Raw genomic sequence first — 26,536 nt, forward strand, 5'->3', positions numbered from 1 at the left:
ATTTAGTACAATTAGCCAAAGACATTAATTAATAAGATATAATGCCACCATAATTATAAGCGCAAAAATTCTAGCAATACTGATACATTTACCATAATCATAGACTAATAACCAATTCTGTGGTTGTTGCGTAATACATGTAAGCCAGTGAAATAGGGTTATTATGCTTACATACCCTAACCATCAGTACCGTTACGTTTCTCCAAGCAAGACTTAAGCCAGGGCTAATGCTAGTGGCATTATTCAGATGATGGGTGGGAAGGACAGCATTGATTCATAAGAAAATCGGATTTTATTCTGACTGCATGTGCAAATCAACATAAACTCTCTTATTAAGAATATCTCAGTGTCTGGTGATCCATCTTTCTTCCAGAGCCAAGACAAAGGATCTGCATCTCCCCAAGTTTGCCACAATGATAAGGATCAAGTCCACACATAATCATTCCGTGTATACTGCAGACTCGCTGAAATACCGTGATGTTTCTGATCAAACAGTTGAAGATTTCAAGGATTTATTCTCAAGAGGTCATTCCCCTGCATCCGCTCTCAACACGTTCAAGTTGGAACGGGACTACGTTATCAAAGCGGCTGTCCAGATTTACAGTTTTGCCACAGGTAATATCAATATCCATAGACAAAGTGGCATAGTGTCTGATGATCCATCTTTCTTCCAGAGCCAAGACAAAGGATCTGCATCTCCCCAAGTTTGCCACAATGATAAGGATCATGTCCACACATAATCATTCCGTGTATACTGCAGGCTCGCTGAAATACCGTGATGTTTCTAATCAAACAGTTGAAGATTTCAAGGATTTATTCTCAAGAGGTCATTCCCCTGCACCGCTCTCAACACGTTCAAGTTGGAACCGGACTATGTTATCAAAGCAGTCTGTCCAGATTTACAGTTTTGCCACAGGTAATATCAATATCCATAGACAAAGTGGCATATATAGTTGGCATAGTCTGTTGAGAGTCAACCGGTCTAGTTATTCTAATGACACATGGCAATTTTGATATCAGGGACTTTTGTTTAGCCCCAAACAGAGAGAGAGAAATGGGGTTTATTTAATGTCCACTCTATGACAAACTAGGTCATTTCATGACTAACATACGGTTCAATCTATTTCAATAATTCACTTGCACGTAGGGGTCTTTAGCAGTGGGAGGACTCGGAGAAAACCCACGAGGTTTGACAGGGAACCCTACTACTTGTCACGTACAACCGGGGAATCAAAATCATGCCAGTTGACTCAATGACAGACCTCATGATACACCCCTAAACCTCAAACAGTTATTGTTTTACACTGGTGTAGGGGAAGAAAAGCTATTGACTTTTGACAGGGTGTCCTTTAGAAAAATGAAGCTGATTGTGACATGTTGCCATACACAAAAGTTTACAAAAGAGAAGCGTTTACTGTGTCCTTTTCTCACTGCAATTTTATATTTTTTTCAGACTGTACAGGAAGCTATATGAGAAGTCCTATGGTGCTGCCTCGGGAGAACAAATGCTGTTGGATCTTGATGGTGCTATTCAAACATACAACAAAGATCAAGGGCTACAGTGTGCCAAAATGACCCCAAATAATGGAAAAATTGCCATTGCCTTGTGTACTCCGTTGATGCGTCGTATTCACTCAAAGCATCCATGCAGTGCAGAACTCGTGTTCGTTGATGCCTCGGGAGGTATGGACCGATTCGACTGTCGAAATTTCCTCCTACTAACGCATAGTGTGGCTGGGGGCTTACCACTCGGCTGTCTTATCACAATATTAGAGTCAAGGGAGAACATCACTTGTGCGCTAGACCTTTATAAGGAATTACTGCCATCAGATGCATTTTATGGTCGTGGTATACGAGGACCTGCAGTTTTCCTCACAGATGATTGTGATGCTGAACAGCAGAGCTTAAATACAGCGTTCCCAGATGCCCGACTCCTGCTCTGCAAAGAACATTGACCACATCTCCTCGGCCTGGTAAAAGCTATGGTTTATGCTGATACTGTTGACCTCTTGGAAGAATCATATGCTGAACGTTGTGCTGATCCAAATGGGACACACTATGATCAGTTCCATGCACACGCTGAAAAAGTTTATGATCGTAGGCGTGATTGGGCGATTTGTATGCGCAAGGCCATTCCGATTCGTGGTAATAACACAAATAACTATGTTGAGGCTGCCATGCGAATTCTCACGGAACAGATATTCGATTGTGTCAGGGCTTATAGCCCAGTGCAACTGTTAGACTTTCTCCTTGACTGGGTACTATGAGAGGAGACTGGCAGACTTGGCAAATGGTAGACTGGATGTGACTATTTCTAAAAGGTATCTTCCCGGGAAAGGGCATATCATGCCAGACTCGATCACTTCTGTACTGGAAGCACCACTGTTCTTTCAAGTGAAGAGACAGTCCCAGACAAAGTATACGATGTTGATATGGAACATGGTATGTGTACGTGTGCTGTTGGGTTGAACGGTGCTCCATGTAAGCATCAATATATAGTCATGAAGTAAGCATCGAAACATAGCGTCAAACAATTTATTTCCTATTCATAATGAAAGTCAGTGGCGTCATTTGTTCCACATGGCAACATGATTGGAAAACTGCGTGCCAGATAGCTGGTTCCAACCACTCAAAGCAAAGCCAGTAGGAGGCAATACTGATGTAGTGTGATAAATCAATGTGCACAGGTGCTAGGGGATGTCACTTGAACTTAAACCACTAGAAGATGAAATTAGGTCGACAGCAGACAAATTGATAAGTATGTTGAGACAGGATCCAGGGGAACTCAAAGGGCCCATTAAAACATTCATCAGTCAGTTCAATGGTCTAAAAACAGAAACTTCTATCATCTCCGCTCTGAAAACATTTGGGAAGTACACTGGAGCAGCAGAAGCGCTTGTGACAAAAATCAAATTGACGAATTCAGGCAAGGACCGGTTAAACAGCAAACGGGGCAAGACAATAAAGGTGCAGCCAGCTGGTTTGAGTCGAAGAAGCATAACTGTGATTGGTCGGAAATTCTTGCATTCTGGGCGCCCACCAGCTTCAGTTGCTAAGGCACCTGATAACAAGAGAAAGGACAGTAGTTGTCAGATCCTTCCAAAGAAACGACCAAGGCGAGCACCTCACTGCCTGAGTCAATGTATGAACAATAATGAAAATATTGGGAAAAGCCATTCTTCAAAATGGTAAACTGTCTCAGGAGAGTAGTGATAAAACTTGTGTATAGTTTCACTACCAGGAACTTCAAAACCTTGACTGAGTTTGATCGTGAACATTTTATGCTTAGACTAAGTACTGTATAGATAACCAGTTTGATTGCACAATACTTTCATAGTAAAATATCGTTTCCTATTGTAAGAAAAATAAGAAAATCATCTTGTAATAATCAACTCAATGCCATCGGATACTTGAGATTTTAACTAGATTATAATGGTTCGGCCATTTAATGTTTGAATTTAAAAATGGAGAAGCGAACGTAGGTACAGTGATTACGATCAATATCAATGCACACATCTTGTCAAAACTATTTCGCTCGAAAGTAATTTGATTGAAATTTTCAATATAATGTCCTTGTAAAATATTAAATATTAATCAGTGTTCTCCATATAGTTATTGTAAACTATAATTTAGTTTTTATACGCCCATATTTTCATTTGGGCGTATTATGCCGTCGCCCCTGTCTGTCCAGACGTCCACAATATGTTGGTGGACACTCTACAGGTCTCAATTTTTATCTGATTCTGACGAAACTTGAAATATAGGTCTATCTCCCAAAGACCTCAGTTCCGTTCGATATTGGGACGTATCGGACCATAACTTCATGGATTATGGCCCCTGATTTTTTAGCTAGAGGTCACAATTATTATCTGATTTAAGTAACCGCTCAAATATATAACTGTTATGTCGATTGAGTTCGAATTTCGTGAACATGGAACCAAAATTACCGGACAAAGTGGCTGCCCCTCATACGCAAATAGGGTAAAAAAAATATGGTATATCAAGGTTGTGGACCCTCTAGAGGTCACAATTTGAACGTCTTTGCTAAATTCAATGATCAATATTCTATGCCAAGACTGAACAAAGCTAAGCAATTTCATTTCGGACATGATAACTTTTATTCTAATTGAGGTAGAGTTATGAAACCGATTGTATAGTTTCGCTACATTATGCAAGAGCTAAATCTGATTATTGCAAGTCTTTATTTAGGCTTAGATGTCATAGAAATTATAAATTAGATCTTTACACAATAAGCACAAAATCCACTTTGTAGACAAACGGGTGGCTTGGATTCGGCTTGGATTTAAACAGGATTTCATTTATTGATTAAATTTTTAAATGGCGTCGTATGCGAAGATTAGCCGTTACGTTGATGTCATACTCCCGGAAATTTTAGATCAAGGCTAAATGATAGAGTGTACAAAGCGAGGCCGCTGTTGAGCGAGGCCGCATGTCAGTCAATTTGATTGAAAGTTCGATATATAGGGCCTTGATATTATGTTTAGTTGTGGTTAAAATGAGAGTTTGGATGTCGGTATTATACGCTCTTTTGTCACTTGCGTTTACAGAAAAAATTATGGAAAACATCGCAGCTAATATCACCCCAGTTGAATTGCAGCCCCATTGGATCACCGTTTCCTATTTGTCTGCTTCGGGAGTTACGTAGGCCTACCAGTTACAGTACACTGAAAAAACTCTTGTGTTGGATCTCAACACAAGAACTTGTGTTAAAAATATTCAACACAAGCTTGTGTCGTTTGGCATTGCATTAACACAAGTTTGTGTTCTTTTTAATGCATTAACACAAGTTTGTGTTCTTTTTAATGCATTAACACATAACTTGTGTAGATTTATAAAATCTTGTGTTTTAAGCACATTGGTGTTTTTACAGTTGCTTCAGTCTGCGTGGGAAAAAATTAGTTGAAGTCTTATTTAATTTAATTGGTTAAAATCGAAATTTATTGGTTAACTGAAAAATAATCAATGAAATTTAATGTCATAGGTTAATTAAAAATCGAGGGGGGTTGGGATGGCCTAGTGGTCTAGAGTGCCGCTCTAGCTGGCCAGTCACCTCTGGCTTGCGGTTGTGGTTTCGATCCATGGTGTGAGCGTATGTGGCTTGGAGATAGGGGCGCCTTACACCCGGTACTCCGGTTTCCTCCCACAGGAAAGACCCCTGCGCGTGCGCTAAGATAATAAGAAAAATGAAAAATAAGACTTGTCTGCGATATCACCTTCGGTGGAACCGGACGTTAAACACTAAAAACAACAACAAATTAAAAATCATTACCAAATGTATCTTCTCTAAGTTTAATATACTTTTAGTGGCAAATTCTTTATTGGATTATAATAGCGACGTTCAGTTCAGGTACATTGCATTAAGGTGGCCATTTTCCTGAGCACCGATGTTAGCCGACTGCTACAGCCATCGACACCGGAAGTACCGCATGTATTTCTAAAAAGGCGGACAAAGCAAGGGGAAAATAGGTAGGTTAATTCAGCAATCTTTTATGTATTTTATCTATCTACATTTTCTGAAAATTTACACGATTATCACTAAAAGTCCAAATATTTATAATTACATTGTTCGACTTGGGTCAGTAGGTAAGAATTTGTCCTAAATCTGTATGCTCCACGAGAGAGAGTAATTTAATTTTTTGCTACGTCGCCATCTTTGAATTTGATTTGGGAATTTTGGCCAAAATAGAAATTAACTCGTGCATAAACTAGATTATATTTTTTGCACATTTGTGTTATTTGTTTGGTTGGAATGAAATCTACATTATGTAAAAATTTTCAGCCACAGTTAATATGATTAGATTATTTTTTTTCGGTCAATGATGTATGTTAATGGCTCTCCATTCTTCCAGTTTTAAGCAGATCATTTAAAATTTACCAAGTACTCCACAAAGAAGGACCGGTAAAAAATTTTTTTTTCTACTAATGAATGCCCTTTGCCTATAATTATCATTTTATGTAGAGATAAAGGGAAATGAATTTATATAAGCCCAGGTTTGACCCCACAATTAAATATTTTATCTTCTGGCTGTTGCTATTGATTGAATAAATGTTGTTAGAAAAAAGATACAGCCCCACAAATAGTATTTTTAAGATAAGTATTTTTTTTCAGTCAATGATGTATGTTAATGGCTCTCCATTCTTCCAGTTTTAAGCAGATCATTTAAAATTTACCAAGTACTCCACAAAGAAGGACCGGTAACAATTTTTTATATTTTATATTTCTAATAATGAATGCCCTTTGCTACGGAAGCTCAAATACGAACTACTTTTTGTTTTTCGATTTCCTATTTCTATTTTTAATTTTTTATTTTGAAAAATAATTTCTAATTTCTATTTTTAATTTTGGATTTTGTAGAATTATTTTTAATTTTGTAAATTAATTTTTAATTTTGTAAATTAATTTTTAATTTTGTAAATTAATTTTTAATTTTGTAAATTAATTTTTAATTTTGTAAATTAATTTTTAATTTTGTAAATTAATTTTTGATTTTGTAAATTAATTTTTAATTTTGTAAATTAATTTTTAATTTTGTAAATTAATTTTTAATTTTGTAAATTAATTTTAATTTTGTAAATTAATTTTTAATTGTGTAAATTAATTTTTAATTGTGTAAATTAATTTTTAATTTTGTATTTTAATTTCCATTTTGTAAAATAATTTATAATTTTGTTTTTCTCGAGGACCATTCGGCAAACCTCGACAGATTCCTTGATCATCATCGTGTCATGTTGCTCGCCTGTACGGCGTAGCTTGATATGCCTCTCCGCTATACGCCTGAGATTGTGGTACGGTCGTAGGTTTACTGATTATAAACACGTGTCGCTTAACAAAAACAGTTCTTAAAAAGGCGTGTTAGTCGCAATTTTCTTTAAAGGCAGCGCGTTTGGAAGGTGTGCAGTCGAGGTCAAATAAAAGTATAAAAATAGACGAGGTAGGCCGAATACATGTATATACAAGCTTCTGTTATCAACGAAATGGGAACACTGAATAAGATAAAATGAAATGAAATGGGGTTTGACGTCCGATTGTTCTGCTACGACTGGGCTAATGAAGACGGGCATACGCGATACAGTGTGCTACGAGGGAAATTTTGCCCGGGCAGCGGCGCTATACGGCCTACTCTTGTATCGAATTTCAACTGCTAAGGGGTCTTTTACCTGCACGCCAATGGGTGGGCCTTTAAGTTTTCGTCGCATCCGTAGTCCCGAAATGACCTAGTCTGTGTCGAGTGGACGTTAAACCCCATTTCTCTCTCTCTCTCGTCGCACCCGAACGACTAAACAGCTGTCTTTGTTAGGCCCTCCGTCCTGCACCATTTACAGGGGGAAACCACGCCTGAAAATACCGATGAACATTCTCGGCCGACAGTGTCTTACTCGCATAGCCACCGTGGGTCCCATGGCGACAGGGAAATGAAGTGTGGTTTAACGTCCTACTGTTCTGCTTCGACTAGACTAATGAAGACGGACATACGCCGTACAGTGTACTATGAAGGAAATTTTATCCCGGCAGCGACGCTACGGCCTAATCTTATATCGAATTCCAACTGCGAAGAGATCTTTGACGTGCACTCCAATGTGTACACGAGTCCTCAATTTTTTGTCCCATCGCAACTACTACCAGTAAGAGAGAGAGAGAGAGAGAAATGGTGTTTAACGTCCACTTGACACAAACTAGGTCATTTCGGGACTAACTTAAATTAGGGTTTGATTTTATTTCAATAATTCGCTTGCGCGTAGGGGTCTTTTGCAGTGGGAAGAAACCGGAGGACCTGGAGAAAACCCACGAGGTTGGACAAGATGTAAGTGAACCGGGTCGGTCTGATGGTTCTGAAAACAAATTTACAAAATTAGAAATTATTTTACAAAATTAGAAATTATTTTACAAAATTAGAAATTATTTTACAAAATTAGAAATTATTTTACAAAATTAGAAATTATTTTACAAAATTAGAAATTATTTTACAAAATTAGAAATTATTTTACAAAATTAGAAATTATTTTACAAAATTAGAAATTATTTTACAAAATTAGAAATTATTTTACAAAATTAGAAATTATTTTACAAAATTGAAAATAAAAAATAAAAAATAAAAATTAAAAATTAAAAATTGAAAATATTGTACAAAATTGAAAATTATTGTACAAAATTGAAAATTATTGTACAAAATTGAAAATTATTGTACAAAATTGAAAATTATTGTACAAAATTGAAAATTATTGTACAAAATTGAAAATTATTGTACAAAATCGAAAATTCAAAATAGAAATTCGAAATTACTTTTTTCAAAATTAAAAATTGAAAATAAAAAATAGGAAAAGAAATAAACAAAAATAGTTCGTATTTGAGCTTCCGTACTTTGCCTATAATTATCATTTTATGTAGAGATAAAGGGAAATGAATTTATATAAGCCAAGGTTTGTTTTCCGATCCCACAATTAAATATTGTATTTTCTGACTGTTGATATTGATTGAATAAATGTTGTTAGAAAAAAGATACAGTCCCACAAATAGTAATTTTAAGATAGCTATATTCAATAAAAGTATGACATATTTCAAATATGATATTCTGCATATTATTATAAAGGAAGTATATACTTCATTCCTACTAGAAAAATACTGCATTCTCCCCCCCCCCCCAAAAAAAAAAAACATTCACAGAGCATGATACACACAACAAAAATGTGAGGGTATCACAAACTGGTGGGTTGTCAGCATGATGTATTGATTAGTCCACCGTGATTTATAGCACATGATTATAGTTTTGTGCTTATATTTTACATGTTTTAACTAATCATGGATTCTTGTGATTGTCGCTACAATCAAATCAAAACTGTAAAGTTCATTCAAGTCAACTAATATCTAGCATATTTATTTCAGTAACCTACCGCCAAAGGAACAGTTGGAAATGACTATGGAATTTTTTTTCTCAGAGATTGCCAATCAGATAAAGGCTATGTAAGTACCATACATTCTAGTTGTTCTTCTGCATGCAATGTCTTGGGCTCTGTCATTTCAAGTACGATCACCGAGGAACTTTTGACAATCGCATCAATTGAATTTCTTTGACTTTTGTTAAGTGGATTTCTTGATGTTTCCAGTCTCATGTAGTACGCCCTAACTTCTTCATATATTAAGCTTTTACTTGTTCATATGTTACACCCTTTTATACAAAAACAGTAGTACCTAAAAAGCGTTAAAATGCATTAGTTTTAAGTCCCAAAGGCGCTAAAATATAAATAATATATTCAATCTAATTAAAATATAGATCTATATTTCGTTTCGTTTTTTATACTTTCGATGGCCTACACTACATGTAGATCTAACAAGTTATAGTGGGAGTTCACGTTCTATGACGTCAGGTACCAGGCAAGCGACATTTGACCCGATAACGTCAGTCATTCGATTAACCAATTAGCGACCGCCATGCTTTTTAAAATCTACTTTTGCTTTGTTTTGATTTCTATCGCTGGTAATGTCTACCCACAGTTCCGCGCAAAAAAGGTCAAACGCTCGATTCAACAGACCATTTGATTGGCTGACCCCTAATTTCAAGCAGAACACGAGTTAAATAACAAGTCTTCCAGATCCAAGTGTAGTAAAGACAAGTAAAAACGAAATTTTGAACTATAAAAAACGAAACGAAATTTGATCTGTGTTTTAATCAGATTGTAATATATTAAAATACTGTTTGCAATATTGTGTTTCCAATTGCCTTGGTGGAACTAATTAATAAAACATGTCAATTTGTCAAGGGGCCTGTGATGTACAACAAATGACCGGATTTTCAGTTGTTAGTATCCCCTTTTAAGGAATTATAACTTTTTTTTTATCCAGGAGCAGACAACAGTTTCTTTTAAAAACAAACAAGGGAACTATACAGAAGATATGTCAAAAGTCAAAAAAGAATGCAAACCCAGAATGCTTGGTATGTTAATTTTACTTCCATGCATATTAACTAAAATATCACTACTGGCTTAATTAAGTAATGACCACAACAATTTTATTCTACAGTTGGCTGATACATTGTTACTGGTACTTTAAATCTGTCTACTATAATTGTAGTGTACATAAATTAGCATTGCTTGAAATAAACAGCTTAAAATAATCACATTTGATCACTTTGATGCATTGAGAAGAATTGTTGATCTTTTAGAGGCATTTAGTAACTGGATAGAGCAATAATCTATAACACATACTTATGGAAGAACAATTACTGATTTATTTGGGCGACGTTTCGAAGAGTATTCTCTCAACGTTTTCAAGCAAGAATTGTTGTTGAAAAGTTCTTTTCTTCTTATTCCAGATAAAGAAGATAATGACATTAATGACAACGAAGAGCTACTGTTAGAAGTGAAAGCAAGCCATCTAGATTGTGAGAGAAATTCAACACATCAGCAGATTTAGTAAGTATTTGGATTACTAAAGAAGTTCAATCCAAGTCCCTAGGCATAAGAAATTAAGATGAAACGATTCATTTATGAGATAAGTAAGATTGTAGTATTGTGTAAAAGAAAACAGACATGTATGACGTTACTGTATATGTGTACTTATACTGTAGATAGCAGTATAGACATGGTAGCTTTTAAAACGTTATATCCAGATTGTTGTCAGGCAGGGTGGAAATAGAAAATGGATGTACCCCCAAAATAACTTGATATTTCCAAGTAAATGGGCGCAAAGTTCATGTAGTAGGGAATATGCCAAGAGTGAATCTAACTAGACAGGAAACAATATGTGACACTCAGTATTTGACAAATGAATTGTGGACCATAGAAAGTGTATTTATAGCCTACTTTCTATTTTTCAGACTGAGGCATCCTTGGAAGAGTGTATGCTGTATGATAACAACAAAGAGAGAACCCAACCATAGGTTTTGAATATTAAAACAACAAATTATTTTATGATTCTAGAAAAATAAGTTATCTGTTGCATTTGGCCTGTGTTTTTTTTAAAATCCTTTTCTGTTTTTAATTTAATGGGATATCCTTTCCAGAAAGTTGTATATAATATATACTGTAAAGTATTAAATAGGCTTTATCTAGAAAGCAAATATAGATTTAATATACATAGAATTACAAAACAACCCTTGAGCTGTAACTTCCCCTTGCTTATGAAATAGGGTTTAAGTTTAACACAGTACTTTTCTGCTCCAACAGAGCTAATGAAGATGTGTTATAGGGACAATTCTGCCCTGGCAGTGCTATAGCCTTCTCTTATGTCGAATTTCAACTGTTAAGTACATGCCAAGGTGTACACAGGACCTTGTTATTTTTGTTTTGTTATGTATTTTTTTTACTGAGGAAAGGGTTCTATATTAAATTTTAAGTTGGTAATATTGCATATTTCTTTGGTTTGATGTTCTATGAATGCTGGTTATTTCTAGATGCCTCACGGATAACTTGAAATATGACTTTAAAACCTGTATATATGTTATAAATGTATATTATAAATGTATATTATATTCCATTTGTTTAGTGCATAATTAATCTTATTAAAATTGGTTTGGTTATTGAATTTCCATATATTTAAATTATATCTTTTTGGGGGCTGGGGTAGAAATATTGGGTACATATCTATTATGTTCCATTTGTATATAGTGCTGTACAGTTTTTGAAAACATGTGATTTATCGGTGCCTGTTGTTTGTTTTGTTTTTGTTTTCTTTGCTATTTTAAGGGGGGAAGGGGGGGTAAATTTAAATAGCTATTTTTTTGTTGTTAGGGGAGGGGGGTATTTTTTCATTATATAACACAAATTTAAATTTATTTATATTGGAATTAACTTTGTTTATTAATGTTCAAAATATCGATTTAGTTTTAAATTAGGTATCAGTGATTTAATTTTCATTTAATGAATAAATAGTATTTTAAAAAACAAATATATTGTTATGCCATTTATCAAAGTTTGCAGAACAAAAGGAGAAGTACTGCATGGGAAAGGTTGCTATAATGATTATGAAATGAGAAAATGTGTTAGTTTTACACAACGGCTTGTGTAAACATTATACACAAGTTTACAAGTTTGTATGAAACAACACACGTTTCATGAATTTCAACACAAGTTTCATAAATTTTAACACAAGTTTCATAAATTTTAACACAAGTTTCATAAATTTTAACACAAGTGATGTGTAGATTTTTACACAAGTTTCAACACAAATTTTAACACAAGTTTTGTGTTGTGTCAACATTTAACACAAGTTTGTGTTGTTAAATAGTAACACCTAACTTGTGTTTGTGTTGTTTCAACACAAGTCTTTTCCAGTTTTTCAGTGTACAAGAATACACACAGGCTAACAAGAAGTCAGCTACAATTATGCCTCATTGATTTGGTCCATATTAAAAACACTTATATGGATATACTACTTCTGAATTCATGCTACGTTTCGATACACATACAGATATCGTTATCAAGCAAATAATGATATATAACAAAAATGTGGTACATTCCTTTCAAACTTTCGCTTCTTAATTATATATTAAGTCTTATTTTTAATTTGTCGTAAAAATAAATGTGATACGAATTGAATTGCAACCCTGTCTCAACCGAATAGGCTAACGGTACCACAGCCATTGAAAACGTTACTTGATAATCGAGATTATGCAGATGGAGTTAACGCCTGTCAATCAAACGATCGGCCATTCTCGGAGACGGTGAAGAGAGGGTTGACTCCTATTTCTAGTCAAAAATTACAATGGTGATACCTTTGTTCAGAATAAAATAATTTGACTGAAATTTTCAATATATTCTTCTTTCATCATCTATTTTTGAACTGTTATAGCAAGAATGGCCTACTCTCTATTAAAATCTCCCAGAATGTATCTTTAAGCTCTATCACAAATATTTTCTACTTAAACTAAGCATAGATAAACAGTTTGATAAAAGACAAATGTTCAATTAATTGATATGTGCCATCTGTTTATTTGGGGATTTCAGAGGGGGGACATAAGCCTCACTATTGGCTTGTTTCACACAGAGTTGTCTGTGTTTTTATTTTTTATTTTCATATCATCATTTCAGTGGCAATGTCTTATGGGAAATACATGATTTTAAGTCCTGGCGTGGATGGAATAAGCCCGTAAACTTAAAAAAGTCACTAGCGTGGATAGAATAAGCCTTTTTCAAACATGAAATAAGTCAACAGTTAGGCTTATGTTCCCCGTTGATATCCCAAAATAAATAGATGACACATATCAACTAATTGAATTGAAGTTTTGTCTTTTATCAACTGCTTTTCTATACTTAGTCCAAGGAGAAAATATATCACCTTTCCACCATAATGAAGGTTGAATTCAAATTTCGGGAAAATCGAAACTAGATGGTGTAAAAGTATGTAATATGAAGGTTGTCGACCCTCTAGAGGTCACAATTTGTATCTGATTTTGATGAAACTTAAAACATATGTTTATGTCCTAAAGATCTTAGTGAAATTAACACAATAAATTAAACGAGAATTCAACAGTCCGTGCACGAAGTGCCGTCAGTCAGTGTCAATACGGCGATGATTTAATATTTGTAAGTTGAGTGTCCGTTAACCCGTCCACGGTTAGGGTAATACCGGTACTTGACTTGTATATTATTTAATTGATTAGAATAGATCAGTTTTACTCATTGGTTGTTTATGTTGTTTTATTTACCTAATAATCAACTAGCTTGGTTCGCCATCCCGACAGTGATTAGTTCGAGTTCAAATTCTTTATTCCTTTCAGCCAAAGACTCATCAGGTATAACATATAGTACAAACAAATAAATAAATACAATATGTACAAAAACAATATAGTTCACCGATGTTTTTGTAATAAAGAACAATAGTATTGTTTGTTGATTAGCGTTATGATTTTAGACAAAATGGTAAGTTCACCAATGTTTTTGTAATAAAGCAGACCTGTATTGTTTGTTAATTGACTTTATCCCATGATTTAAAAAATTGGCGATGGTTAGTATTGGGTCAAAAATAATTCCTTAAATAGCGCCGGAGCCCCTTTTAGATAAATTGAATTCGCATAAAAACAACAAAGAGTGGCTACGTGCGATTTTATTCTTTGATCTTTGATTCACGGGACATTTCTGTTATTCAAACAAATCTGCACGAGAATGACAACATACAAGTTGACAGTTACCATTGATTTGGGGTTCATGTAGAATAGGCTCTTCTATCGAGCCTACAGTTATTCTTTTCTAAAATAAAATGAATGCCTTGGATTTTCGTGTGCATTTGATAGCGGTTATACTTTACTAATATTCTCTGACATCGGAGACTTGTGTCGCGTTCATTTCATTTTTGCGGTAAGTATGAACTTCTTATGTCTGATTTGAAAGCGCTTTCGACTCCCGTTGCAAGTTCTATTTGTCTTATTTCTATTTGGAAGACCGGTAACCTAAATACAGTTATAGTTTGCAATTTTAAAGTCTATCTTTGCCGTGATTCGAGAGTAATTCTTAACTATGCACTCTAAACATGTATAGTCTTATGCAAACGTGTCCTTCAAAATGTAGTAGACATGCAGCTTTACATGACTGGTTGGAAATGTAACCGCATATATCTTGCAGAATATGTGAACACGTGTTCTTACTATACAACTTTACCTAACGCGTCCGTATTATTAACGAAAATATTCAACATTCACAACATCGTGGCAGTATATCGTTTTGACATCGATTATTTATGACAAATATAACCGTTAATTTTGCATGTAAAATTACACCGAGGCCTATCGTGTCCCGCGACTATCGTTGCACACGGTAGCGACTGCTACACTGTACGTACTCGAGATAAGATTTTGTTTACATTTTAAACAATAGTTGTTTACATTTTAAACAATAGTGAAATTAACACAATAAATTAAACGAGAATTCAACAGTCCGTGCACGAAGTGCCGTCAGTCAGTGCCAATACGGCGATGATTTAATACAACCAGCAGTCAGTAAACCGGGTCCAGAATCTTTCCGGACAACTGGGCCGGTATTCATGATGAAAATACCGGACCGAGAGCTATTTTATCGGTAATGACCGGCGGTCCGACGGCTTTCGCATGGACTGCTCCCACAAATAAATAATTGTTATCCATAAAGTTTTTTTCTTTTGTTTCCCCATTAAGCCATCATAAAGAACATATATATGTGTTCTTTCCTTAGATCTTTTTGTTAGTGTCGAAGGACAGAGGGTCAATGTATAGTCGTTTGGATGAGACGAAAAGCCAAGGTCCCGTGTACACATTGGCGTGCATGTAAAAGACCCTTGACAGTTGGAATTAGATGTAAGGGTAGGCCATAGCGCCGCTGTCTTGGCCAAAATTCCCTCATTGCAAACTGCATGGCATATCCATTTCATTGTATACGTCCCTTAGGAAAGTCCAAGAGAAAGGCTGATAGAATAAGACATTTCAAGCCAGCACAAAATTGCCTTTTAAGGCGAAGCAACCACCAAGAGATATAACCAAGTGTTGACCGTATGTTTAATAAAAAAAACAAAACAAACAGATCCACATGTCATTATCTTTCTAAGTTGGATAATCGAGTTATATCATCACAAAGTGCCTAGCACCCGGTTTCGAGGCGAGGGTCGTAGGTTGAATAAGCCAAAGACACGCCCCCATCTGCATCAAAAAGCACCAAATTCAGCTTTGCAATGAAATAACTCATAAACCAACATAGAAAGTTAATGAAATTTGGCATGCTCATATGTTAGGCATTTGTCGGAAGGGCATATCCAGAAATTTTTGCAGGTGGTTTGTCAGCTGGTTCCTGAGACAATGTATATTTTGGGGGTGGGGGCCCTGGGTTCTCTCCTCCCAGCCTTGAAAAGTTTTGAGAAATACAGAGTCATGTCCTATATGACTATATATTAGGATCCTATAACGGTAAATCACTTGGATCTTTTGGGGTATAGTCTGTGCCCTGAGTAACTTGCGGTCTGAAAGTCAGGGGCGGCTTTGCATTGGATATATACAGGGGAATTTGGGGTTATTCTTCTGAAAGTTTTTCTTTAAAAACCTGTAACGGGTTATTCTTCCAGGGTAGGGTTGGTTTTTTTTCATAAGAAGAAAACATGATATAAGGTTTTTCTTATGGGATATTCTTACTTTGCGTAAATGTAAACATAGACGGTTTATAAGCAAAATAAAGTCCTCGACTTGGTTAAGGGGGATTGGATGGTCGAATGGTTAGCACGCGCGCGCTGTATCATAAGGCCTGTCACTGAGTCAACTGGCGTGGTTTCGAATCCCCGGTTGTACGTGACAAGGAGTAGGGTCACCTGTCCAACCTGGTGGGTTTTCTCCGGGTCCTCCGATTTCCTCCCACTGCTCAAGACCCCAACGCGCAAGGGAATTATTGAAATAAAAGTAAACCATATGTTAGTCCCAAAATGACCTAGTTTGTGTCGAGTGGACGTTAAACCCCATTTCTCTCTATCGACTTGGTTATATAATATATACTGGGGAAGAAAGACTTCAGCAAAAAAAAAACCTCGACATAAAAATGTCGGGCTGCAGGCCGTTTTTCTTTTTCTCAGGTTATTTTCTTCAGCTTTTCTTTCTCCACCATAACCCCAGACTCGTGCTTTACAGAACCAACAAACAAATGCAACAACAACGACATTTTTATCGTGAAAATAGATCGCATTGTACTCAGTATTAGTAAGCTAAATTTCAAGTCAGGCCTTAAAGAACTAGGCAAAGTTATAATATTAAGATGGAAATTTCAGTAAGAACTTTTATTGTCAACTCAATAGTCATACTAGTACAAAATTAGCCAAATTGACCTTGTCGTGTTTGTATTACATCAAAGAATCGTCATGACATGTAGATACCGTCTCATAACGTCTCATTATACACAGACAATTTCCAAGATGCATTGCGCGTCGCCGTGTTTCTATATAGGCCGCAATATAAATTTAACACAGAGATCATTGCTACGATAGATGCGTAATGAAGGTTTCAACAATCGGAAGTGACGAACGCAAAAGGAAAACACGAGTTATCCCTATCTGTATAACTGACTGAAGTGACGAATGATAACAGATACATGGGCGAATTTCTGCTCACTAATAATTCCTTCGAAGACTAAAGGGGGGGGGGGGGGGTGGCCGAATGCAATGGTTAGCACGCGCGCGCTGTATCATAAGGCCTGGCATTGAGTCAACTGGTGGGGTTTCAAATCCCCGGTTGTACGTGACAAGGAGTTGGGTCGCCTGTCCAACCTCGTGGGTTTTCTCCGGTTCCTCCGGTTTCCTCCCACTGCTAAAGGCCCCTACGCGCAAGCAAATTATTGAAATAAAATTAAAACCATATGTTAGTCCCGAAATGACCTAGTTTGTGTCGAGTAGACGTTAAACCCCATCTCTCTCTCGAAGACTAAAAGTTGTTGTATGAGACTGTGAGAGGATATCTGACAATTCATCAAAAGAATTGACTGCAACTAGATAAAAGAACAACGAAAGAAAAATAGAAAACGTCCGTGCATTACCATATTATGTTTCTATAAGGTATGGAATGAATAAAAACAAGGGAATGTATGGACTATTTCTATTTTTCTCGCATTCTCTTATCTAATGACATTCAAATACTTTATCGAATTGTCAGATATCGTCTTACAGTCTCATATATCAACTTGGTCTTCGAAGGAATTATTAGTGAACAGAAATACGCCTGTGTATCTGTTATCACCCGTCACTTTAGTCAGTTATATAGAGGGATAACTCGTGTTTTCCTTTTGCGTTCGTCACATCCGATTGTTGAAACCTTTATTACACATCTACCGTAGCAATGTGTTAAATTTATATTTGGAATGTGTTTAACCAGTTCTATCACATATGTGATAATGATTGACACCAATATTGCCCTTTAGGTGGCATTAAAGCGAAATAGCGAAAATGGCAGTGTCTGACTGGAACAATGACGTAGATATATAGATAGACCGCGCAAGGGCTGTTAGAGTCGAAGGCAAGAAACAATGACTTCCGCCCGTGGCAGAAGACATCAAAATGGCGCATTTTTAGTATTATGTTACACTTGACGTATATTATTTTATGTGAATAAAAATAGTTAGTTCATGCTGCGCAGTTGGCTGTACAAATCGCGATACCCCCGAGAATAGAAAGAAGGACATTACGTTTCATTAGTAAGTCATTTTGAACTTTTTTAGAATGTTAAATTATAATAACCTTCGACTTCATAAGATCACGAAGGTCAAATAATATAGGCCTAGACCTAATCTAACAATCTGCTACTACTGCTAGACTACCAATAATAGCCAACCCCACTACATAACCATAAATATACTCAGCCAAATTAAAAACTTGACACTCGGGATTTTTGGGACTAGATTTTTAATATTTGGTTTAAGGCAACTATTTTAGTGTTATCTTGTGCACAGACGACCTTGACATCAACAGAAAGCAAGAATACGTCTCGCCGAAAGTCTTTGACATTGATAACGTTCGTGATGTCACAGTACCCCCAAAATGAAATTCACAGACTTGGAGAACAATCGGAATAAAGTGTTTAGTAACGGTTGTGGCCCCCTCTAGCGTCTCGTACTGCCACACAACGTCTTCTCATAGATCTCAGAACATTAGTAAACACTACCCGAGGAAGACGTCGCCACTGCTCAGCAAGAGCATGTTGAAGGTCCTGCAACGTCAGTGGTGGATTCACTTGCTGACGAACACGTCGACCCAGTTCGTCCCAGATGTGTTCAATAGGATTAAGGTCGCGGCTAAGCGACGGCCAATCCAGGACTTGGACACCGGCATTTCTTAAAAAAAATTCTGGGTAGCAATTGCTGTACGGGGTCGAGCATTGTCTTGTTGAAACGTTAGTCCAGGCCCATGTCTCTGCATAAACGGAAGAAGAACAGGTTGCAAAGTCTGATCCCTGTACTGGACAGCATTTAAGTTCCCTTGGACAACAACAAGAGGAGAACGTCCGTGTGCACAAAAAGAACCCCAAACCATGACGCTGCCGCCACCAAATCGGTCAACTTCTCTGGCGCATACTTGAGCGTAACGTTCACCTCGTCTGCGGTAATCTCATTCTAAGATTAATTATTGTCTGGCGTGAACAATTAAAGGCTCTTGCAACAGTGACCGCAGACTGACCAGCATAGAGCCTACCTATAGCACGTAGACGTTCTACATTTGAAAGGCGCGGCATTTTGTAACAAAGATGAAAATAACAATTTTAATTTGTTTTCCAGTTCAAGTTACGTGTGCGTGTTCAGTTTAAGCAAACTTGCATCGATTGACCTCACGAGTTTGTGTTTGCACGTGTTTTTCAGGTTTTTCATTTTATATGCTCAAAAGTCACGTGATCCACGTGACTTTACAATTTTATGAAATTAAAGGCTTCTTACTACTTACTATCGTTAGAAACACTTTAAAATTGATTTGACTTAACAGAAAAAAAAAAATTGTTGAAATTCATCAGTGTCAAGTTTTTAATTTGGCTGAGTATATAAGCTTACTTTAATACTAATACAATTTGTAGGCCTAACAATGATTAATGAGTAACAAGGTCAAAACAAATGGGTAAATATGGCTATGGATAGATTTACTTGCTACGTACTGCATTCATCATAGTATTCATAGTCAATAGGCCTATTATTATATAGACCAACATAAATGCTGATAACACCAGTATCATTAATCATTGGCATAGGATTTATATTTTTTTTAAACTTTTGTGGATATTTTTTTTTATCTTTTCAAATTACACTCACATATTTATTCTTTTGTTTCAAAATTCCTAAAGAAAGTCATGGTTAATTGCTATTAACAAATTAGACCTGGATGGAAACATTCAAGTATCCAGACATTTTGTTCACAACACTTTCAGAAGATGATTTCATGATATCAAAACATGCTGATAACAAATTGTTGAAAAAGGGCAGTGTTCTATCCATTTTTTCTTGGAAGACATCCACAAATGTTAAGGTACTGGTATGGTATGTTTTAATAAATTCATTTTTTTTCTAGAGTAATGATAATAGTATAAAATGTCTACTTTTTAAAATGACAACTTTCAACTACAGGTGTTTTGTAATTTTGCAATGATGGTTATTATGCAATTTAGATTGAAAAGGTACATCGTCCACCCGAGTGTAGTCTCATTTACCCTTTTCTTTTATTTATAGATTGTTTCAAGACAGACCTCTTCAAGCAAAAGGGCTAGAGTAGATGTAGAACCCTCAACAGTTATGGAAGAAAGATCATCTCCATCATATTTACTATCCATTGAACACAATTACCATCATAATTTATATACAATGAAACAAAAATTAGAAGATGCCACCAAACCAATAGACTGGAAAACACAGCCCATCAACTTGCCTTAACCAAACGCAGAGAAAAACGTACCTCTTTATTCCTTATTCGTTATTCAACTTTATATTCGGGATTCCAATATGCAGCTAGCCATGACTAGAATGATGGATGCGAAGTATCCCCCATCAAAACGACCTCTAGACGAAAAACAGTTCGCATTGTTGTTCAAGCAGCGAATAACGAGCTGTGTGTTATTCGTTTTTCACCTCGTTATTCGGGATTCACATATGAAGGTGTTTATATATCTTTAATGAGGATATTTCAGGATTTAATTCTAAACGATCACTAGACAACTATATAATAATGGATTGCAAAGTATCCCCTAGCAGTAAAAAACGTATTAAATGACGTATAGTCGGTAAATAAACCAGACTGTTATTCAAGCGGTGAATAACGAATAACGAATAACGAGGTGACTTACCTCGTTATTGGCGAATAACAAGGTACAAGCTACCTCGTTATTCGTTATTCGTTATTCAACTTTATATTCGGGATTCCAATATGCAGCTAGCCCTGCATAGAATGATGGATGTCAAGTATCCCCAGTAATATAAAACACAGAAAAACGACCTCTAGACGAAAAACAGTCCACATTGTTATTCAAGCAGCGAATAACGAGCTGTTTGTTATTCGTTTTTCACCTCGTTATTCGGGATTCACATATGAAGGTGTTCATGTATCTTTAATAGGGATATTTTAGGATTTAATTCTAAACGACCACTAGACAACACTAGAATAATGACCCCTAGACGAAAAAAAATCCACATTGTTATTCAAGCAGCCAATAACGAGCTGTTTGGTATTCGTTTTTTGCCTCGTTATTGGAGATTCACATATGAAGGTGTTCGTGTATCTTTAATGAGGGAATTTCAGAATATAATTCTAAACGATCACTAGACAACAATAAAATAATGGATTGCAAAGTATCCCCTAGCAGTAGAAACGTATTAAATGACGTATAGTCGGTAAATAAACCAGATTGTTATTCAAGCGGTGAATAACGAATAACGAGGTGACTTGTACTACCTCGTTATTCGTTATTCGTTATTCAACTTTATATTCGGAATACCAATATGCAGCTAGCCATGCCTAGAATGATGGATGCCAAGTATCCCCCAGTAGTATAAAACACAGCAAAACGACCCTAGATGAAAAACAGTCCACATTGTTATTCAAGCAGCGAATAACGAGCTGTTTGTTATTCGTTTTTCACCTGTTATTCGGGATTCACATATGAAGGTGTTCATGCATCTTTAATGAGGATATTTCAGGATTTAATTCTAAACGATCACTAGACAACAATAGAATAATGGATTGCAAAGTATCCCCTAGCAGTAGAAAACGTATTAAATGACGTATAGTCGGTAAATAAACCAGATTGTTATTCAAGCGGTGAATAACGAAAAACGAGTTGACTTGCCTCGTTATTGGCGAATAACGAGAGGTACAAGCTACCTCGATATTCGTTATTCAACTTTATATTCGGGATTCCAATATGCAGCTAGCCATGACTAGAATGATGGATGCCAAGTATCCCCCAGTAGTATAAAACACATAAAAACGACCCCTAGACGAAAAACAGTCGACATTGTTATTCAAGCAGCGAATAACGAGCTGTTTGGTATTCGTTTTTCACCTCGTTATTCTTCATATGTGAATCCCGAATAACGAGGTGAAAAACGAATAACAAACAGCTCGTTATTCGCTGCTTGAATAGCAATGTGGGCTGTTTTTCGTCTAGAGGTCGATTTTCTGTGTTTTATACTACCGGGGGATACTTGGCATCCGTCATTCTAGTCATGGCTAGCTGCATATATATAAAGTTGAATAACGAATAACGAGGTAAAGATACATCAACACCGTCATATATATGTGAATCCCGAATAACGAGGTGAAAAACGAATAACAAACAGCTCGTTATTCGCTGCTTGAATAACAATGTGGACTGTTTTTCGTCTAGAGGTCGTTTTTCTGTGTTTTATGCTACTGGGGGATACTTGGCATCAGCCATTCTAGTCATGGCTAGCTGCATATTGGAATCCCGAATATAAAGTTGAATAACGAATAACGAGGTAGCTTGTACCTCGTTATTCGCCAATAACGAGGCAAGTCACCTCGTTATTCGTTATTTACCGCTTGAATAACAATCTGGTTTATTTACCGACTATACGTCATTTAATACGTTTTCTACTGCTAGGGCAAACTTTGCAATCCATTATTCTATTGTTGTCTAGTGGTCGTTTAGAATTAAATCCTAAAATATCCTTATTAAAGATACATGAACACCTTCATATGTGAATCCCGAATAACGAGGTGAAAAACGAATAACAAACAGCTCGTTATTCGCTGCTTGAATAGCAATGTGGGCTGTTTTTCGTCTAGAGGTCGATTTTCTGTGTTTTATACTACCGGGGGATACTTGGCATCCGTCATTCTAGTCATGGCTAGCTGCATATATATAAAGTTGAATAACGAATAACGAGGTAGCTTGTACCTCGTCATTCGCCAATAACGAGGCAAGTCACCTCGTTTTCATTATTCGTTATTCACCGCTTGAATAACAATCTGATTTATTTACCGACTACACGTCATTTAATACGCTTTCTACTGCTAGAGGATACTTTGCAATCCATTATTTTATTGTTGTCTAGTGATCGTTTAGAATTAAAGATACATGAACACTTTCATATGTGAATCCCGAATAACGAGGTGAAAAACGAATAACAAACAGCTCGTTATTCGCTGCTTGAATAAAAATGTGGACTGTGTTTGTTCTAGGGGTCGTTTGGCTGTATTTTATACTACTGGGGGATACTTGGCATCCATCATTCTAGTCATGGCTAGCTGCATATTGGAATCCCGAATATAAAGTTAAATAACGAATAACGAGGTAGTTTGTACCTCGTTATTCGCCAATAACGAGGCAAATCACTTCGTTATTCGTTATTCACCGCTTGAATAACAATCTGGTTTATTTACCGACTATACGTCATTTGATACGTTTTCTACAGCTAGGGGATACTTTGCAATCCATTATGCTATTGTTGTCTAGTGATCGTTTAGAATTAAATCCTCAAATATCCTCATTAAAGATACATCAACACCGTCATATATATGTGAATCCCGAATAACGAGGTGAAAAACGAATAACAAACAGCTCGTTATTCGCTGCTTGAATAACAATGTGGACTGTTTTTCGTCTAGAGGTCGTTTTTCTGTGTTTTATGCTACTGGGGGATACTTGGCATCAGCCATTCTAGTCATGGCTAGCTGCATATTGGAATCCCGAATATAAAGTTGAATAACGAATAACGAGGTAGCTTGTACCTCGTTATTCGTTATTCGTTATTTACCGCTTGAATAACAATCTGGTTTATTTACCGACTATACGTCATTTAATACGTTTTCTACTGCTAGGGCAAACTTTGCAATCCATTATTCTATTGTTGTCTAGTGGTCGTTTAGAATTAAATCCTAAAATATCCTTATTAAAGATACATGAACACCTTCATATGTGAATCCCGAATAACGAGGTGAAAAACGAATAACAAACAGCTCGTTATTCGCTGCTTGAATAGCAATGTGGACTGTTTTCGTCTAGAGGTCGTTTTTCTGTGTTTTATACTACCGGGGGATACTTGGCATCCGTCATTCTAGTCATGGCTAGCTGCATATATATAAAGTTGAATAACGAATAACGAGGTAGCTTGTACCTCGTTATTCGCCAATAACGAGGCAAGTCACCTCGTTATTCGTTATTCGTTATTCACCGCTTGAATAACAATCTGATTTATTTACCGACTACACGTCATTTAATACGCTTTCTACTGCTAGAGGATACTTTGCAATCCATTATTTTATTGTTGTCTAGTGATCGTTTAGAATTAAAGATACATGAACACTTTCATATGTGAATCCCGAATAACGAGGTGAAAAACGAATAACAAACAGCTCGTTATTCGCTGCTTGAATAAAAATGTGGACTGTTTTTGTTCTAGGGGTCGTTTGGCTGTATTTTATACTACTGGGGGATACTTGGCATCCATCATTCTAGTCATGGCTAGCTGCATATTGGAATCCCGAATATAAAGTTAAATAACGAATAACGAGGTAGCTTGTACCTCGTTATTCGCCAATAACGAGACAAGTCATCTCGTTATTCGATATTCACCGCTTGAATGACAATCTGGTTTATTTACCGACTATACGTCATTTAATACGTTTTCTACTGCTAGGGCAAGTAGTAAAATACGGTACTTAAAGGGGTATTTCTGGTAGGGGTTATTTTCCCCTGTTTTGTTTACCTTAGCAACGTCTGAAGAGTTATCCCCCTTTTATTATGGGCGTGGTTGTTGACCCTAGTTACGATAGAATCACGTGACAACGACGTAATATGAACACCTTTTCCGTTTAAATTTGAATTGTTGGGTGTGTGTGTGTTTGTAATGCTGTCCGCCTTTTTTTGAATTGTGGATAGGGGGGGGGGGGGGGGTCACCGTAATGAGCGTGCGTAGTTCACCTCGAACCCGCGCACCGCCCACCCAGTCCAGCCCGCCCGCGTCCGCCCGCGCCCGCCCAGCCCGCCCGCGGACACTCTGATCATATTTTTATTCAATGTTTTATTTGTACCGCGCATGGGCCCCGCTTCGCCACGCCCCAACGTCTTTTTCGTCGTCGCATCAACCCAAAGACCAAAACATGTCCTAAAAGACATTCCCGTCAATTGTATAGTTAATTGTATTTGTTAATTGTATTTGTTAATTGTATTTGTTAATTGTATTTGTTAATTGTATTTGTTAATTGTATTTGTTCATTTAGTCTTGTTATTTCCTCATTTAGTTGATTATTTATAATCTAATTATTCATAATCTAATTACTTTTTTTTTCATGAATTCTTTTTCATAAATTCTTTTTCATGAATTCTTTTTCATGAATTCTTTTTCATGAATTCTTTTTCATGAATTCTTTTTCATGAATTCTTTTTCATGAATTATTCATAATTCAATTATTTTTTCATTATTTTATTAATTAATTTCTTTTCATTAATTTTTGTTTTCATTAATTCTTTTTTTTTTCATTAATTCTTTTTTTTTTTTCATTATTTTTATTTTTTTTTTTAAATTTATTGTTATTTATTTAAATTTGGTGAAATTATTTACTGGTCTGGTGGTAGTTCTCAATTTGATCTTTTAAATTTCACGACCAAAATTTGGTTTTAGATAAGAGAAATGAAACGAGTTTTAACGTGGATACTGACTAATAGGAACTAGATTAATATTTTGGAACTTGAATATTCTCAGATGTCACCAATCAAATAATTGTAGTCATTTGTAGTATTAAGTAATATATTAATTAGTATATTAATTGTTTATATTAATTGAGGTTAATCAAACTCGTGTACTTGTTTTAAAAAATACAAGCTGTACATCGTTAAGGTATGAGAAATGTTTTAAAATGATAATTTTAGTCATTATCGCATTAATTAATATGTTAATTAGTATATTAATTGTTTTATATTAATTTAGGTTAGTGTAACAACCCGAACGTACTTAAATGTTTTTATTCTAGCATTTGAAATATATTTAAGAAAAATAAAAGTGGTTACTTCTTTAAAAACCAGGTTAATATTACATTATGTATTTAAAAGATGTTTTAACAGATGTTTTTCGGGGTAGTAGGTGAACTTTTGACCGATATTCTAAAAAATGCCATGAACCTTTTTAAATAAGCCAATAACCTTTATTCCTTCTATGCCAGTTTTTTTTTTGCCGAGTTGTTAAAAAAAACTACAAGCTGTATGCTGTTAACGCGTAAGAAAATGGCTTTAAAAAAACAAAAATGACCAGATAATTGTAGTAATTAACGTATTAATTAATATGCGAATTAATATATTAATTGTTTTATATTAATCGAGGTTAATTAAACTCACGTACTTGTTAAAAGATTACAAGCTGTATGTCGTTAACAGATGAGAAAATGTTTTAAAAGTAAATGTAGTATTAAGTATTATTTTATGATCAGCAGTGGAATACCGCGTTTTATCAGTGAAATAAAAGTGTTATTCCACTGGCTAGTTGTTTTTACCTAAAATGATTGTAAAATCATAAAATAAATAGAACATTTGTCGTTTTGTCGTGAATAACATATTTTATTTCATCTCTAAGCAAGAAAACGTTTATATTTTCACGA

At 35.7% G+C, this 26,536-nt stretch overlaps 1 pseudogene; it reads left to right on the top strand.

Moving 5' to 3' along the window:
* Positions 1 to 413: 413 nt before the first annotated feature.
* On the top strand, positions 414 to 3,192 carry LOC130012891 (uncharacterized; annotated as a pseudogene).
* The last annotated feature ends 23,344 nt before the right edge of the window (positions 3,193 to 26,536 follow it).

Source organism: Patella vulgata, chromosome 5 (assembly GCF_932274485.2).
Source record: "Patella vulgata chromosome 5, xgPatVulg1.2, whole genome shotgun sequence".
NCBI classification, from domain to species: Eukaryota; Metazoa; Mollusca; class Gastropoda; family Patellidae; genus Patella; species Patella vulgata.